The sequence below is a fragment of the Nilaparvata lugens genome, chromosome 1 (genome assembly GCF_014356525.2).
Source record: "Nilaparvata lugens isolate BPH chromosome 1, ASM1435652v1, whole genome shotgun sequence".
Lineage (NCBI taxonomy): Eukaryota > Metazoa > Arthropoda > Insecta > Hemiptera > Delphacidae > Nilaparvata > Nilaparvata lugens.
In genome coordinates, this window is record NC_052504.1 from 28,597,461 (window position 1) to 28,614,771 (window position 17,311).

Here is a 17,311-nt window from a genome sequence, read left to right on the forward strand (position 1 = left end):
CTCCATTGTCAGAAAGGTACGTATCGCAAGTAATTAAAAGTGAAGAATCGAATTTGAAATCAAAGTACAATAATTGTATCAATATTTAAAAGTGAGGTAGAGTAATAATTGTTTCTTTTTTATTATCGAATTCCACTTCTTAATGCAATACAATTAACAATAATAATAAGAAAATACAGCACAGATCTGAAGTTTAAGGTAAGCCTACTGGTGAAACTCAGCCTTGACTGAAAAATTCCTAGTAATTTTTCCGTAATTCATTATTAAAACTTTTAGATAATTTTTCTTCAATATCAAACCATATAGAGAAAACATTAGGCCCACTCAAGATTGAATCTTCGAATGTTTTCTCTATGATTTAACTATTTTCAGAGCAATATTTTGTTGTGAAAATGCCGGCAAACCGGCTTCAAATTTGCCGCTATACACTATATTATTATAGTAGCCTACATAAGTGTTATCAGTCAGGCCTCTACGTTCAACAATACGCAATGGCCGAGAGCGTAAAGGCGTTATACATCAGAACCTCAAAGCTCAGTGAATAACAAACATGATCTAGGTTCGAATCTCGGTCAATGACATTTTTTTTGTCGATGAATTTCGACTTTTATTAGCTATTTTTTATATTAGTTACAGTAATTTAAATTTCAATCAATTTTTTAGATATATTTTGAGACAAAACTGTGAAATATGCAATTATATTAATTTTTTCATCACATTATTTCAAAATAGTAATGAAAATTCTATTCATCCATCTATCCATGAGATATTGCATCGGGCGCAAAGCGCGAGCTATAAAAATTCAAACAATTATTCGAAATATTAATAGTATAAAAATATGGTCACTATTGTAGATTATTAATTGGTAATACTGAAATTAATTGACAGTAAAGGTTGTCATAACCAAGATTCAAACTATCAAAATAGGCTGTTTGAATTTTATTTATTTTTCAATTTCTTATATATTGGGAAGTTTTTTTCTTGGTGTGGTGAAAAATAGCGTTCGCAACACGGGCAAAAATGTATTTCTGGCTCTCGAGCGCTTCAAGCTCTCGACTTCGTCTCGAACTTGAAAACCGCGATTTCGAGCCGGAAAACGTACATTTTCGACCCTAGGTGCGAAATATACTATTACGGCTCTCAATCTTTTCTAGTCCTCGGCCTACGGCCTCGGACTTGAAAACCAATTTGGAGCCGGAAAAGTCTCATTTTCGGCCCTAGGAGCAAAATATACTATTATCACAGAGTGACGTGTGTTATTACAGCTTGAATCATGATGATCTTCCCGTTCTACGTTAGCCGCTCGGCCGACAGTTTCGGAAACACAGGTCTGTGAAATGGATTAATATATAATTATTATTAGCACCCTTATTAAAATTTCTGGACAGAAATCATCCCCAATATTCACACAACATATTCCCAAAGTTTCATGTCGTTCTGTCTAGTAGTTTTCGAGTCTAAGGAACAAACAAACTAAAACACAAACAGACTTTCATTTTTATGGATTGGAATAAACGGAGATATTTATTTACATTTTATAACTTACTAGCAGGTAACCCGTGCTTCTCACTGAAGAAAGTTTTGTGTTATAAAACGCAATATCCTCACGTCCAGGAAACATAGACATAATATGTCTATTTATTATTATTCAATATCATTGAATAATTATTTATTATTTCATGATAATTACGTGAATAATCAGTATTGGAAATTTAAAAAAAAATTTGATTGATCTTGAACCTGCAACCTTTCATTCATGAGACGCATGTGCTACCGATTACAGAACGCTTACAAACGTTACAGAATCACTTGAAGAAAGTTCTGTCTTTCATTATTGTGTAAACTTTGAAGTTGATTTGTTTCAATTATCAAATTTGAATGAAACGATCAATATCGATGAAATTCCTATCCCCATGTTCGGCAATTCCAGAATATTCATGTGATATTGCAAGCTAACCATTCAATTTCATTAGTTCATAAGTGATAATGCATGAATCGTGTATTTCCTATTCCGTTCATGTATAATAAATGCAATCCTTTCCTTAATAATATTAGGAAGTAACAAATTTTTGTCTGATACATGATCCAATCACCACTTTTCTCAATATTTCATGATTTTCCTCCAAAAATAATATAAATTGGATTTCTAATCCCAACAAGAAATAATAATGAGTGATCTATAGACTGTTATATATTTATAGACTGTAATAATAATGAGTGATTTATAGACTGTTATATATTTATAGACTGTAATAATAATGAGTGATTTATAGACTGTTATGCATGGAATATTTCTTCATGATTGCTTGCTATTTCTTTTGAGAGGATAGAGAATCTCAAGTTGGAGGTCTCAACGGGAGAATAGGAAGTAGTGTAATAATTCATCGTACAATATAAAAGCTCTGCTAGGAATAAACTTGAATTTGGATGAATGTGCTGTTGAGGCGAGGTGCGCTTTCGCAAGGATGCCGCCCGCCTTGCTGCGTGCATTTTTCACGCGAGACGTTGGAGCTTATTTCATTTGAAGCCCTCCCCAGCCGGACGCCAAAAATACATAAGGAAGAAAGGGATGAAACTTTATTAAGCTCGCGAGGGTAGGCTCATTCACAGAACGGATATAAAACATTCAGCAGGGAATAAAGCTAGCCTTTCGAAATTGCAACGTCATCAACTCCAAGGTGGCCGTCAACAATTTTTCTCTCTGCCAGAAGTGAGCTCATTCCGCTGCCCCGTTCCAAGAACAGTGCACCACCCCAATGAGCAATTTCTGCTCATATGAGTCAAAAACCCTCGCTCAATCTTCCGACTTTCAGCTATAACAAGTCGAGTTTACCGCCTTCAACTAACATTACAGTAATGATGAAACATGTCTAAACAACGGTTTTCTGTCGTTACCTGTCTCAGCAATAAACCTTCTTTATGAGTTCAAATGTTCGTACGGCAACGGCAATGTCTCACTGTGCCTTGTTCTGGTCTGCGGTTTCAGCACAATGATTTACGAGAAAGGTGATTGCTAATATCAGCGTTCAGTATCAGTATAGCTTCGTAGGCTACGGAAAATGACGATTTTTCATGTGCAATGTTATATAGCAGAGATCATTGATTTTCTTGTTCTATGAATTGGGTAAACGTTGATATATGAAGTTTGAATTTCTGTTTCACAAAAAATGTGTCTCCAGAAAAAATCAAAGTTCCATATTAATGACTGTTAGTGATAATGAACTATTCTGACTTTTGTGTATTCCATTTTCACTTTTCATCCGACTGATTAAGTAGCCTACATCGAATGATTGACTATTATATTGACATGATCTCAAGTTGAAATTATTAAGAGGATAAATTCATTTTGGAGATGATTCAATAGCTTCATTGTTCGAGGAGCTTATGGTAACAATGGGTGAGGAATTCAGTTATCGTGTTATCGAATAGTGAATGAGGCACTACCCACTGAACAATGTACAGCATGGTCTTGTTATCTGTTTCATAGGCTCGGTAGTCTACTTGAATGACCTACGGCCTACGTAGTAAACGTCTCATGAAATTGATTGCCACCCTTGATGCTTATATAATGGAGGTATGGATGCTTATGTAGTGGTATTGTCTGATCTGGTCCGCTCTGTAATGCAGATGATCTGTTTCAAATTGGGTTGACACTCACCTTCAGGGCTTCAGGCGACGTTCAATCTGAGGAATCTGTAAAACAGAATAATATCTTTGTTAGGCTTGATTTACAGAATTTTTTTAAATTAATGAAGTTGCAAACTGATGTATCGCTTGTATATTGTGTAATGTATATTTGTTTCGCTCGTGTACAACGCATTTCCAAAGAATGCTACCATATAGAAATAGATTAATATTCATGTTGTATCAATTTATAGCTTTTTCCAGTGAATTATACTGTATACACAGATCTAACATATTACAACAGAATCAAATCAATTACTTTTACAGAGTGATCGTACTCGAAATGATGGTACTCATTTGCCTATTATAAGCAATCATCTCATCAAACATGTGGAAAATCATTAAAATAAACATACATGAAATTTGGAATTGGCTGTTCATTGTGACACCTTCATGATGCTGTTATCCAACATTCATTGTACAGGTTTGATGAAGAAAATTCCATGGATTCGTTATTACTCTTTGTTACCCAACTATAAAGAATTCGCAATGTGTAAACATTGAGCAGGAATTTCTGTCCATTCATGAATGGATGAAATGAATTCCCAATCGATGTGATTTCATTTTAAACATGTGAGGAGGGAATTTCATTATCTCTTATTGACCGAGCGAAGTGAGGTCTAAGATTCAAGTCGACGGTTTGGCATTTCTCTTAATGTTTAAATGTTTAAATGTTTATATGTTTTTATGTTGCGCATTTACGGCGAAACGCAGTAATAGATTTCCATGAAATTTGACAGGTATGTTCCTTTTTTAATTGCGCGTCGACGTATATACAAGGTTTTTGGAAATTTTGCATTTCAAGGATAATATAAAAGGAAAAAGGAGCCTCCTTCATACGTCAATATTGGAGTAAAAATCAGACTATAGAATTATTATTCATCATAAATCAGCTGACAAGTGATTACACAGATGTGTGGAGAAGCCAGTCTATTGCTGTATTTCCATAAGGTCTATAGTTTAAATCAGGTACTTGTGGATGAGAATACTGCGTGAGGTCTACTGTTCACAGAACTACTAGTAAATATATTAATGAGATTGAAATACTTGATTAAAAAATCTTGTGTGGCGCACTCACACAACTTTCCTTGCCGTTATGAAAATTTATCACCTGACGCTAGTCTCAACGCGCATCTGAAGTCTACTATTCAAAGATCCAAGCCAGCTGGTGGCAGGACAATAACACTGGCGACACACGAAGTTTGCTATATCTTCATAGTGGATGATTCAATAGAATCAACAGTTGCCAACAGTTTGCAATTGAAATATTAACATTTTCTCGAATTTCGAACTTATTTTAAATTTTAGGTGAAAATGTTACTGAACATTAACTGTAGAGATTTTCATTCTTAATCCTTTTCACTTCGACTTTTTTGTTTAAATTGTATCTGAAGCCTGATAATTGGGAATCTCAAATCAAACTTTTCATAGATGGGGCAGAGCTCCTGGAATTTCTACAGATATGGGACTTAAAGCAGTTGATAGAGCTTATTAATGACTATCTTAGGTATAAATTTGATCGAAATCGTTGGAGCCGTTTTTGAGAAAATCGCGAAAACCCCTGTTTTTGACAACATTTTCGCCATTTTATCCGCCACCTTGAATTTTATTAGTTCGAGATTTTTCGTGTCGGATCCTTATTTTGTAAGGAGCTCAAGTTCCAAATTTCAAGTCATTCAGTTAATTGGGAGATGAGATATCGTGTACACAGACGCACATATACTCATACACACACACACACACACACACACACACACACACACACACACACACACACACACACACACACACACACACAGACCAATACCCAAAAATCACTTTTTTGGACTCGGGGGACCTTGAAACGTATAGAAATTTAGAAATTGGGTACCTTAATTTTCTTCGGAAAGCAATACTTTTCTCACCTATGGTAATAGGGCAAGGAAAGTAAAAATAGGCATAGTTTATTATTCCCTCTATAATTAGCTAATGGGAAACGGAAGAATCCCGAAAGCTGCCATTGCTTACAAGCCAGATGGGAAGAGAAGTATTGGCAGACCAAGAAAAAGGTGGGAGAATGTTTGAAGGCGGAACAGGTATTAATGCCTACCCTGTAAGAAGACGACGACGACGAAAAGTAGCACAGATTGTGAATGGCACAGTGTAACAATACATTGAATTTAATATGAAATCATGTTCATAATAAATTCTCAATTTTCGCTAGGAAACTTGGAAAATTGAAAATTCATTCTAAAATCAGGTAATTACTGAATAAAAATCGCTTATTAAAGTGAGTTGAATGATCATAATAATAGTTGATGTGACTGTACTCGGATAAGTATTCAGTAATCAGGAATGACTTCCGTAATCATTATCAATGGATAGGATATATAAAAAGAATAATGTTGCTTTTTGAAAAATGTTTGTTGTAATAGTTTATACTTTATGTGCCTATGTTTGAAAGCTAAAGTTGTAGAAATTCAACTTCTTCTTTTCTTGTACTGTAACTTATATTGTTGTTGTAGTGACTCCTCCTCTTCGGACTTGCTCCCTATTAGAGAAGTAATTTTCAGGGGAATGTATTGTAGAACGTTAGCTTTCTGAGAATTAAATGCATTTAAATTTGAATGACTTCAAAAAAGTTCAACCTCAATAAAGTGATTTGAACAATGATGAATAGGAGTATCATTGTAAACTTCCGTGAGCATTATTGTTGTGCACAGTACCAACTGTTTACACTGACTCAACTCTAGAACTGTTTTTAGGATTACTGGCACAATAGTGAGCCAGAAACAGTTCCCTTGTTTCACAATTCAGTGAACGTTGAGCTGGAACAAGGTTAACAAACGCAGCAAGTACACCGTCGGCATGAGGCATGAGGCAACAGGCATAGGTAGGTACGTTTGAATCTAGAGTTTCATGTTTGCACAGCAGCGTTCTCTGTTGCTCAAGGCAAACTTACCCATTCGGTTTCGCTCGTGTTCCTGAATGTTAATACACATTTGAGAGGGCGGCAAGTTTCTGAAATTGACCAGACCGAAAGAAATGTGGTTGTTCGACCACATCAAACATCTAAACCTAGTGCACAATTCCCCTCCTCTAGCGAAAACGCTTCCCACCAATAGAATATCATCAAATACACTTACTTTCTGATTTGTTTTTAGTAGGCTATATATTAAAAGGTGCAAATGATAGAATGGTAATGAATTGGAATGATACTTTTCTACTAAGATATAGGCTAATCTTTTCAAATTCTATTTAATCATAATGAATATTATTGACTCTCATATGAGGAATTGGAATTATGAACTGGTGAGCTGACAATGGATTATCATTATAGTAGCTGAAAGATAGAGTATCATAAATGAGTTTCTAGTATAGTCCACTTTCTACTCGTCCATAATGTTCACTGTTCTGTGTAATTCATGCTGGACTAATGATACACTATCAGTCCACATTTTATCAGTATTTTTCTTTTTTTTACTTCTTGTGTAGTTGATATTGTGGAAATTATTCATATTAAATAGAAAAGACAATACAATTTCTTAGTATTTTTATTCAATCAGTATTTTTTAAATAAGACTGGTTTTTCGAATGATATTATTCTATCATGATGTATAGAGAGGATGTATTTTGACTAAAAATGTATCGTTTTGTATGAGGAAGAGATTCGATTCAAGAGACATCTATCTGTCCAGATGTTTATTTTTCTCTGAATCTTTTCTTGAAATGTACTTCAGTTCATGAATAGAAATAATGCATAATCAATCCAAAACACAACCAATGATTCCAGTTCAGCCAGTCGAATATGTTTTTATATTTTATATTTCTTTTTTTGAAAATTCAGTCTGGCATTCGTCCTATTACTCTGGTTGGACTCCCATACAATAGAGTAATTCTGTTCACTGGAAAAAGGATGTATTTGAACAAAAATGTGTTCTATAAACTTGGATTTTTTAAATAATAATTACCGATGGATTGAGTAGTGAATATGAAATTTCGTAGGAGTTTTAACCTTTCGTTTCCATTGATTTCATGTTTTCAGACGCTTCTTAAAGTTACGCATCTCGCATGATTTGGAATTCTCTTGGGCGGCTTCTTGAAACTCTTGTACGTGATTTTGAGTATAAAAACGCAATTTTGATAAATCACAAAATGAATAAGTAGTCATTAATAAAATATTTTGAAATTGCTCTTTAAAAATAATATCTAAGAATAATATCTCAGCTACAGCAAAAATCAGCGTTATTCTCAGTGGTTTGGGATGATCTCAATGTCAAGAAATTAAAAAGCAAACAATAGTCACTAGTCTTTTATGGAATCATTCATTCTGTGATGGAAAAAATTGAAAATATTATTTCATGGAGCAACGATATTGGTGTTCATACTGGATGTTCTTGTATTTGATTTCTCCTGCTGCATATTTATAACTTATTGATGCAGATGACAGTACGGATCATAAGTAGGCTCATGTAATACGTCTACCCATGTGATATGTTGAGCAGTATTCAAGTGATTTTCATTCAATGTTGAGCTAGGTTTTGTACTGCATGGTCTGGCGTACAAGTTGTAGTCTATATATTACTCTTTGAAACTAACTTCGAGATAATATTTGCTTTTCGGCTTCCATCTCTTCTGCACTAAGTTGTTGAATGTTGGCCGTGCAAAGCCATAGCCGCAATTCTCAAGCCTTCTTACCACAATCCTCCTATGCATTATTCTGTTCTGATCCTCACGGTTTATCTTATATTTTCCTACTTATCGACGTTTCCAGAATTCTTTGGTTGAGAAATTTCCTACACACCATGTTTAGTATTATAGGAATGCACTAAGCTCTGGCTTCATTGGTCCTCTTCTCTATCTTCCTTGATATCTCTTCCTTGCTTCCAGATTTGGTATGGTCAACGATATGCCACAAGTGGGTTCCTCCTAAAAAATGAGGACCGCTAATATAGGAATCCACTAATAAAGTTTCCTTGATGATAGATTTTCCAATGGTCTGCCATAATTCACTATTGTACTGCTCTACTCCTTACGGTTCATATTCATGTGTTCTAAAATGCTCTAATTTGAGCATGAGATCCTTTTTTGTTACTGCAGCAGAATCACGGAATATCCCTGTATTTCCTTGATAATATAAATATTATTCAGGGAAAATGATAGATTATTATGAATAGGAAAGTGAATCAATTGATATAAGAATGAAAAGTTCAAGATGGGAAACTGCGGAGTTCAAGTGGAGTGAGGAAATTTACATTGAATAAGGCTTTAAGAAATGAAGCAGTTATTTGTATATCTAGGGTGAAAAATGCCACTTTTTCTCTCTGAAGGGAAAGATTGATGCCCGAGGCGAAGCCGAAGGCAATAATTTCCCTGAGGGAGAAAAAGCATTTTTCACTCGTGATATACACAACATTTTTCATCCATATACATTTTTATAAAAACTGCAAATAGAATAATTTGTAAAAACTTACGTGACCATTAACAATGTGTTACAACATAACCTAAAAAGTAAACAGCTGGCTTGTAATCTTGTAATCACAGTTCACCACCGACAGCGCTATCTGTCGGCAAAAGTTGTAACAACAATGGCCGACTCAACTACAACTATGATGAAGTTCCCGTTTCAAATTTGATTAGTTAATGAGGATTATTCGTTGGCTGGTATTTTGAATTTAACATAGAAAATAAAAGAATATTTATACATTTTTATAGTATACTGATATGAAGTTTGTAATAATTTTAGCATATAAGCATATATTTCATATGTTGATCAAATGTCTGGTTGAGGTATTGAATTTAGTTGGTTTAATGACTACTCTACATGCTTCCTCATCTGAGCTTAGACCTTCTAATCTATTTCAGATGTAAGTTTTGAAAATTGAGATGATTCACATGTTATTTAAATGGAGTTACTTTTACGCTCTAAGGAGTTTTTCTGTCTTTTCCTCCCGAGAGCGAAAAAGTGACACTTTAGTATTATGTTCCAGGGAGTAAAGTAAGCACTCTAGACAATAGGCGGAGGAAAATACATTTTTAACACAGGAGATAATTTTTCCCTCTCACACGGAAGCTCTGTCAGAACTCTGAAACATATTTTATGTAAATGATATAATTGGAACAGTAGTTGATTTCGTTTTAATCTGAAAACCCTTTCTCGTGTTCCTCTCTTCATGTACTCTTATTTTCAGATACATTTATAATTGAGAGACAGCTTACCAACTTTCGGTCTATCCATGACAATAATTACCTCATGAGTTTAATAATTTAATCTGATTGCCTACTTATATAGAATAGAAACTAATGCGAGGAGGTTATTAATAAAAGTGTTGCAGAGTGTGTCTCATTTTCCGCTGTGATTTATTTTTCGACCCAGACGAGTCTCGCTCAAGGTTTACTCGAATTACAGCATGTTGAGGGAAAGGAATTACTAGAACGGGGACGGGAAAGGAGCAAATCCCTGCAATCCTTGAACTGCAGCTAGCTCACTCGCATCCATCCATCCAGGCAGCAGACGACGTAACCTCCTCAATCTTCAACTTTCCGTCCGAGTCTTGTCTCAAACCTATTCCGATCGGGACCTCGAGGGAGCTAAGAACGAAGGTAATTCTATCTCTGGTTTAATGGGATAGTAAACCACACAAGCCTCTGATCTATTCTCGACTCCCGAGTAAGCCATTGTTGCTTTTCTTCAAACTGATATCATGTATCCTGTAAGCTGATTTTTAGCTTTATTTTGCTTCCGACCCTCAGGGGCATTTTGATAGCGAAGCTGCGTTGCTAAAAGGTTGCATAACTCTATTGATTATTGTTACTCGTATACCTCTCAAATTCTACATTTTTATATCGCTGTATACACTCTTTTCAAATTCCTAAGATCAATATAGGTTATAGTATATGTGTTACATGGCTCAGTAGCTCTATGTTTAGAAAGTGAAACATGATTCTCTATTTGCCAACTTTCCCTTATATTAACCTCAAGTCCCTTAAGTCAAGATCACTTTTCGATAAGAGCTTTCAATGAATAACGCAAGATAAAGTGTAAACGTACAGATTTACACGCCACGAACACGCGCTGATCATGTACAGAAAGCGAGAGATTCGCAATATGATCGCATGATTATCGCGTGCCTGTTCTATTACATAGTTGATTTCAAACCCACGAGCATTCAGTAGCTAACAAGATAAAAATCCGTTTTTTTATAAGCAGTCTACAGCACTGAGCTGTTATCAAAGAGTGATTTATAAGCTATAACTGGAATGGGTATTCAAAGCTTAATTGGATCTATATTTACTCAAAAAATGAAAAATTAATGTTTCTACATTATTTGCTTGTTTATTATATTGAGACCAAAAATGTCTGTGTTTGAAAGTGTTGACGAAACATAACCTTTCTTGGACCAAACAATCAAAATTCGGGAATGGAATAGTAATACGTTGTATCCATTCCAATAAGTTGTTCTTTCATTCCCAATCATTCTATAGTTATGTGTTTTTATCATTGTTGAATAAGTAAATAGATAAAATTGAATTAGTTTTGAATAACAATAACAATCAAACGAGATTACACCAATAATTAGTATGTTTAGAAACTTACATTGTTGGCCTACCCGTAGATAACCTACTCTTTTCAGACGAATTGGACTTGTACTCATTGCAGTTGACAAAAACACTCAGAGCGTTGTATGTCCAAGCGCTCTGCGTTCTGTTCGCGTTCTGTTCTCGCGCGACCAGCGATCATCTTGCAAACTGCTAGTTACTCGCGTAACGTTTGTTTGCGGCGCATCGCATAAGTCTGTACGCACCTCCATTCATTATTAGAACAACTGGGTTTGAATCCCTTCTGAAATGAATCTACTCTGATACAATTTAGCCCAATGCATCTCCCAAAATAGTCAAGTCAGTTTGTTCCTTGAATAAAATGGAGTAGAACGAAGAGTTTCACATTTATAAGCGTACTTGGATAGTAAGAACTTTTACAAACACTTTTTATTCGCTCTATTAACTATTGTGAGTTGTGAGTAACCGTTCTCAGTACTGATTGATGAATTCATGATTTAATGAGTTCTGCTGTGATAAGGCTTATTTATACCGTCCTGTTCTAGAAAGATCACAGTAATTAATATTAGTCATTGGAATGGTTATTCATCCGGAATTATCAAGATTACAGCTTAAAATCAAGGGATTTGAAATGGAATTTGTTGAAGTTCCAAGTGGACGGAAATTCTCAATTCTTTTGTTTCCTTCCGAAAGGGGTCAGTGAGTGAACAAATGGAGTGGAAATCGAAGAATGCCATTCGTTATGGCTCTATTTCGGAGCAAAGTCCGTATGGACTAAACGCTACAGATACACACTCCAACAGAAAAGCCAGCTCTCCAGCGTTCTCTCCCTACTGCTAAATCTGCCAATAGATTGATTGAGATAGATTGCGTACTTAGACGATAAAATGGTCATTGCTGTAATCCTTCCGACTGTTTCTCCTTTTGAAGGGCAATAGGTTATAAACAGAAAATTGGACCTGCCAATCATTGACAGATATGAAGACGGATGGGCTCTCGATATTGGTCCCAATTATTGCTGGAAAGGAAATAATAGTTGGAGCTTACCAAAACCGTTCTCTTTGTACATTGGAGCTGGGAAACTGAACAAAAGTGATCGCAAAATCGGAACAAAATATGAAAATATATGATTTCGAGTTTATTATCTAGTTCCATATCCATAGAGCATTAATAGTTCAAAGAATTCTCACTTCATTCCCATAGTTCGTTAGTAGTATGCTCGATAATAGGAGAACCATTTTCCATCAATCATCATCAAATATTAAGTGTTTTTTTTTTGAGGTAGTATTGAGACTCTCGCAAATCAATTCAAACAGATTCCATCAACAATAAATATTATTTATGGTAGTCCTATGTAAATTCCTGACTATGGAGAAATCAGCAGAAAAACTCTTATGAAATTCCATTTTTATTTTATCTTATCAGTTTTATATAAGACTTTGGAAAGAAAACAATAGGGATATTTTAACTACAATAACATTATGCTAGTTAATAATCCAGTTGATAGGGTATAGTTGATGAGACGAGGCAACTACACTATCCATTGGAATCGTTATTATCTACACGAGAATAATAATCTTGTTTGTAAAGCCAATAAAGATAGATTATGGTCACGTATTTGACGGTATCACCATCTGCTCACATTCAAATTTGAACTGACTAACATACATATTTGCAAAATCTTCGGTTGTATTTTAACTTCACTGCACACTTGAGGATGAAATGTCAGAAGCTCGATAACTAATGGGAAAAATACTGAGTATTCCTGGCAGGGGAGTGAAGAGATCTATAGCAATCAGGAAGAATATGTGAGACAAAACCGACGTTGACTGTGGAGTAGGACGAATTCTTCAGGTCTCAAGGAACAAAAGAGTGCGTTGTCATGGCGATGGCATGGCATTGCAAGCTGTACGTCTAAGCTATCCGATTATGCGTGGCTCGCGTGCGGGTACGGGTGCGGGTGCGAGAGTGAGCGCGCGTTTCTCTCCCGGTGGAAATCTTCATCCGGTTCATTTCCGGGCGCGAGACCCGTCATCCACCTTCTGTCTCGTTCAGCATTCCATCTCCCATCTTCCATCTCTATGTCTCTGCGCCCAATCACAGTTCAAACCTCTCTCTTCCTTCCCCCTAGCAGGCAGAACGGTATAGGGCTGATTGCGTGTCTCACCAAGATTTTTTTCATCTTTCTTTTTTCTTCCCCCTACCACTCCTCTTCTTTTCTCTTCCCTTTTCTATATACTCTGATTCCGATTCTTTATCTCGCTTCAACAAGCTAGTATCATCCGCTGGATACACTGACACACAGACACTGAACATCATGAAGACGAACATCAAATTCAATTTATCAACAATTTCATCGGCTTGTATGATGTAAGATGAAGCTTCCAATCATGTTCAGCTTCTCAGTAGCATGTAAGCTCGGTGAGAGAATTACGCGCTGTAGGTTGAACTAGAAGTGAAGAGAATTTAATAGACTGAAGAGACCAAGCTAATATGATTTTGTGTGTTCAAGAATGCTTATTGCACATGCGGGATACAATTGGTTTTTCAATGCTAATAAATATGCAAAGATAATCAACAGAAAAATCTTATACGAAAATTCATCAAAACCAACTCTCAAGATCCTATTTTCTAGGTAGCATAGATTTTTCGAGTAATGAACAGCCTTACACTTTCAATTCATTAAAATATGGAAAACTGAGAAAAGCAAATGCTCAGGTTCATAGAACTGAAAATTCTCTATCTTGGAAATAGAAATACATTAACAATGGAAAAACATGGACTACTCTCAATCACTGATGAATGTACTTTTCAAAGGTACTTAATAATTTTCCAACAGTAAAAACCTTAGCTCCCAAATAACAAAGTACATGCAGCATCCAATTCCTCCTGTTATCCAAAGCTGATTTCAAAATAAGGATTTGTGCTCTTTTCAATGGAGTTGATTCTCCCAGTCTTGAAAAAAATTATATATCCAATTTTGCTTTTTTCTTGTGATTCCCCAGCAATATTCTTGTATACATGAAATCGTAGATCAAATGGGAAAATTCTCAAATCTTCAAAAGAAGGTTTAATGACTGATTTTAAAACACAAAACATTCCTCATTGGTGTAGTCAGCTAATGACAACACCAATATCGTACAATGTACGTTAGTTTGATATTATTTATCCATTCTATCTGCCGAATTTTTCAGAAAAAAAATCAAGTCCATCTGTAGAAAAAATATATTGATCTTATTGCACAATCCGGTTGGAATCCATTGTGAATCGAGAATCTGATCTTTAATTCTCATCTACTTTATAATATGGTTTGCAGGGATAATCAAAGTTCTCAGCTAAACGAACTGTCAAGTGCAGACATCTTCTTATCCGTGATTCGTTCTGACAACATACTCTCAGGGTAAATCAAACTTTTGTCACAAAACTTTGTTAGCTGTGTTTGGTGATGTCAGAAAGTTTCAGATCATGTGGATACAAACTAATTCAATGCTCATAATTCTATTACATACAGTAATATTATAATAGTCGTCTTTGAAACTCCCTGAGTCTCAATTACACAGCAAACATGCAACATCCGTCAACGTAATTCTATAGTGAGATTCACGTTATAGAGTCAGCACCTGATCAACATTGATTTGCTAGTCTTGTCTGTCATTATACAAAACAATTCTATCCTTGCAGTTCAAGTCCCACTCTTGCCAAATTGACCTTTGAAATATTTGAACTACCGTAATAATTTATCTTAATTATGAAAATGCATTATCAAATCATGAAAGAAGGTATGTATTTCCTTGACAAAATGAAATATATTAATTTGACAGAGGATTGGTAATTTGAAAAAATAATCAATATACATCAGATATACCGGAAAACTTGAATCCTAATCAAATCTATAAACCACAGGAGGCAGTGGTAGTATAAAATTGGCAACTCTGCCTGACTTCATAACGTGAATCTAAATATAGTTCATCTATTGATTATAGATGAATAAGAGTAGAATATCTCATTCATAGGAAGGCGATTTCCATAGATGAGAGTTTGTCAATCTACAATATGAGGAATACAGAGCATGATTATTCTGTGAATGTGCCCACAGCCCACAGAGCACATCACAGTGTGATATTCTAACATCACATTATATTATTCTTAACATTACATTAAATGTGATTATTGTGTAAATGGGCGCCCACAGGGGGATTTGGATGCAGACTGCGTTCTTGAAATTCTTGGTTGTAGGACTCTGAGTCAAAACTTGAGGGAGGACTCAAAAAGTGTCAGCTGTATTTTGAGGGGCTGGGGCCTCAGGTTCATGAGAATCCAGAATCTGAGCAATTTTCTATTCTTCCAAAATAATTATTCTCCAAGTTATGAATATTTCTCATATTATTTCTTTCCTCTTGATGGTTATTGAAGCTACCAGAGTTTGTGATAATCATATCACAGATTTTTATTTTGAGACTAAATGAATTTTTTAGATCTTCCGATTACTTTAGAAAAAATATTAATAGATCCCAATTTCCCAAAACAATTCTTTGGAAAAGAATCCTTTGAAAATGTTCACTCAGGTTGTCCAGTTACGTGCACTTTTCATCAAACAAGTATTCCATTGGTTACTCCAATCCTGTTGCAATAAACCATTATTGAGTCGAATATTTGCCACCGCATCCTCGATCGAATGACGAAGCAACGTCACACACGCCTGTCGGCCTCTTCTATGTTTACACTCAAATCCAAATTAATGTTTGCCACGCTTTTAAATTGGACAGTTGCGTTTAATAAAGTATTTTTTAGGACTATTAGAGCCTGTTCAACCGTTTTCCAACCTATTTACTCATCAAAACCACCTCACCCTTCCTCAATCAAACTTCTAAAATCACTCTCTCTTTCAATCTACACTTATCTTGCCGGTCGCAATACTCACGCATGTGCACACATGATGTACTTTGAATACTATTGGGTGGAAAGAGATGAGAGCCGTTGCTTTACTAACTGATCTCGAAATAGAATTTAATGTGGCAACGAGATACGGTCTTGATTATTAATCGACTGAAAAGTTCCACTGGCCAATTATTCAGGAATGTTTCTGTATGTTGGGTAGAGCTGAAAGTATTCAGTTTTCCGGATATTTTGATCCAGCATTCGAACATTTTGACTAAATATATTTTTGTGTAGGCTACGTGAATGTCAAATAAACATCACTGAATTCTAATACCTGGTACAATGATCAGTGACTTATTCTGTGCCCGTCATTTTTTTAGAAATATGAAAAAGCAAGCAATCTTAGAAAAGTCCTAATAATCTTATAATATGGGGAAAACATTGATGTAACTTTTTTAGTTTCTAGAGATTATTATTTATTGATTTTCATTCCAGGATTTGAAGTATATGTTTTATCAGATTTCTGAATTTGAAATTTCATTATAGATCAAGTGAGAGTAAGTGTGTAAAGATGAGCAACAAAATTAGCTTAGTTAATTTTCTCTCTAGATACTGTCATGGAGTCATTGCTTTTGTTAAGAACAACATCGTCAATAAGGTAGCAATCGAGTCATTTCAATTGCATAGGTATGTTAACTCTTACATTTTCTACTAGCTGATATTATCGTTGGATTGAAAATATGCGTGATAATCGGCTAATGGATAACTGTTAACTCCAATACTTGGTGGAAATCACTATTTTCTATTTATCTCAACTCCCACTACAGTCTTATGTTGAGTTATATACTACCTTATATTATTTCCTAGTGGATTGGTGCTGTCCGTGGTGGAAAGAACTATAAGTTCAATTGAGCTATAAGATGATTCGAGTTGAGTATTATGTTCTCAAAAACTACCAATATTTACAATGAATCAGTTCATATGTATATAGCAGTATATATATATGAATTTAAATTTTCTCAGGCATTTTGGGACTTTGAGACTTGATAATATCTAGAATTATATTAGGATTTTGGAATGTGCTGCCCGCACGGAGAACTGTTTAAATTGCAATATGATTTATTATTTTAGTTTCAATTTTTTTTTCTCTTGATTCTTTTTTGAAAATTTGTAGTTCCTTAAGATTTTGTAAACTATTAATGTAAGACTC

At 35.0% G+C, this 17,311-nt stretch overlaps 1 protein-coding gene across 7 annotated transcripts in view; it reads right to left on the reverse strand.

Annotated features, from left to right (window-relative positions):
- Window positions 1-17,311, reverse strand: part of LOC111044256 (octopamine receptor beta-2R) — a 217,148-nt gene that overhangs the window by 111,027 nt on the left and 88,810 nt on the right. For all 7 annotated transcript variants that reach the window (XM_039424595.1, XM_039424568.1, XM_039424600.1 and 4 more), the window contains one exon: window positions 3,659-3,693. The gene's annotated coding sequence lies outside the window, so the exon portion shown is untranslated. The remainder of the gene's footprint in view (window positions 1-3,658; window positions 3,694-17,311) is intronic.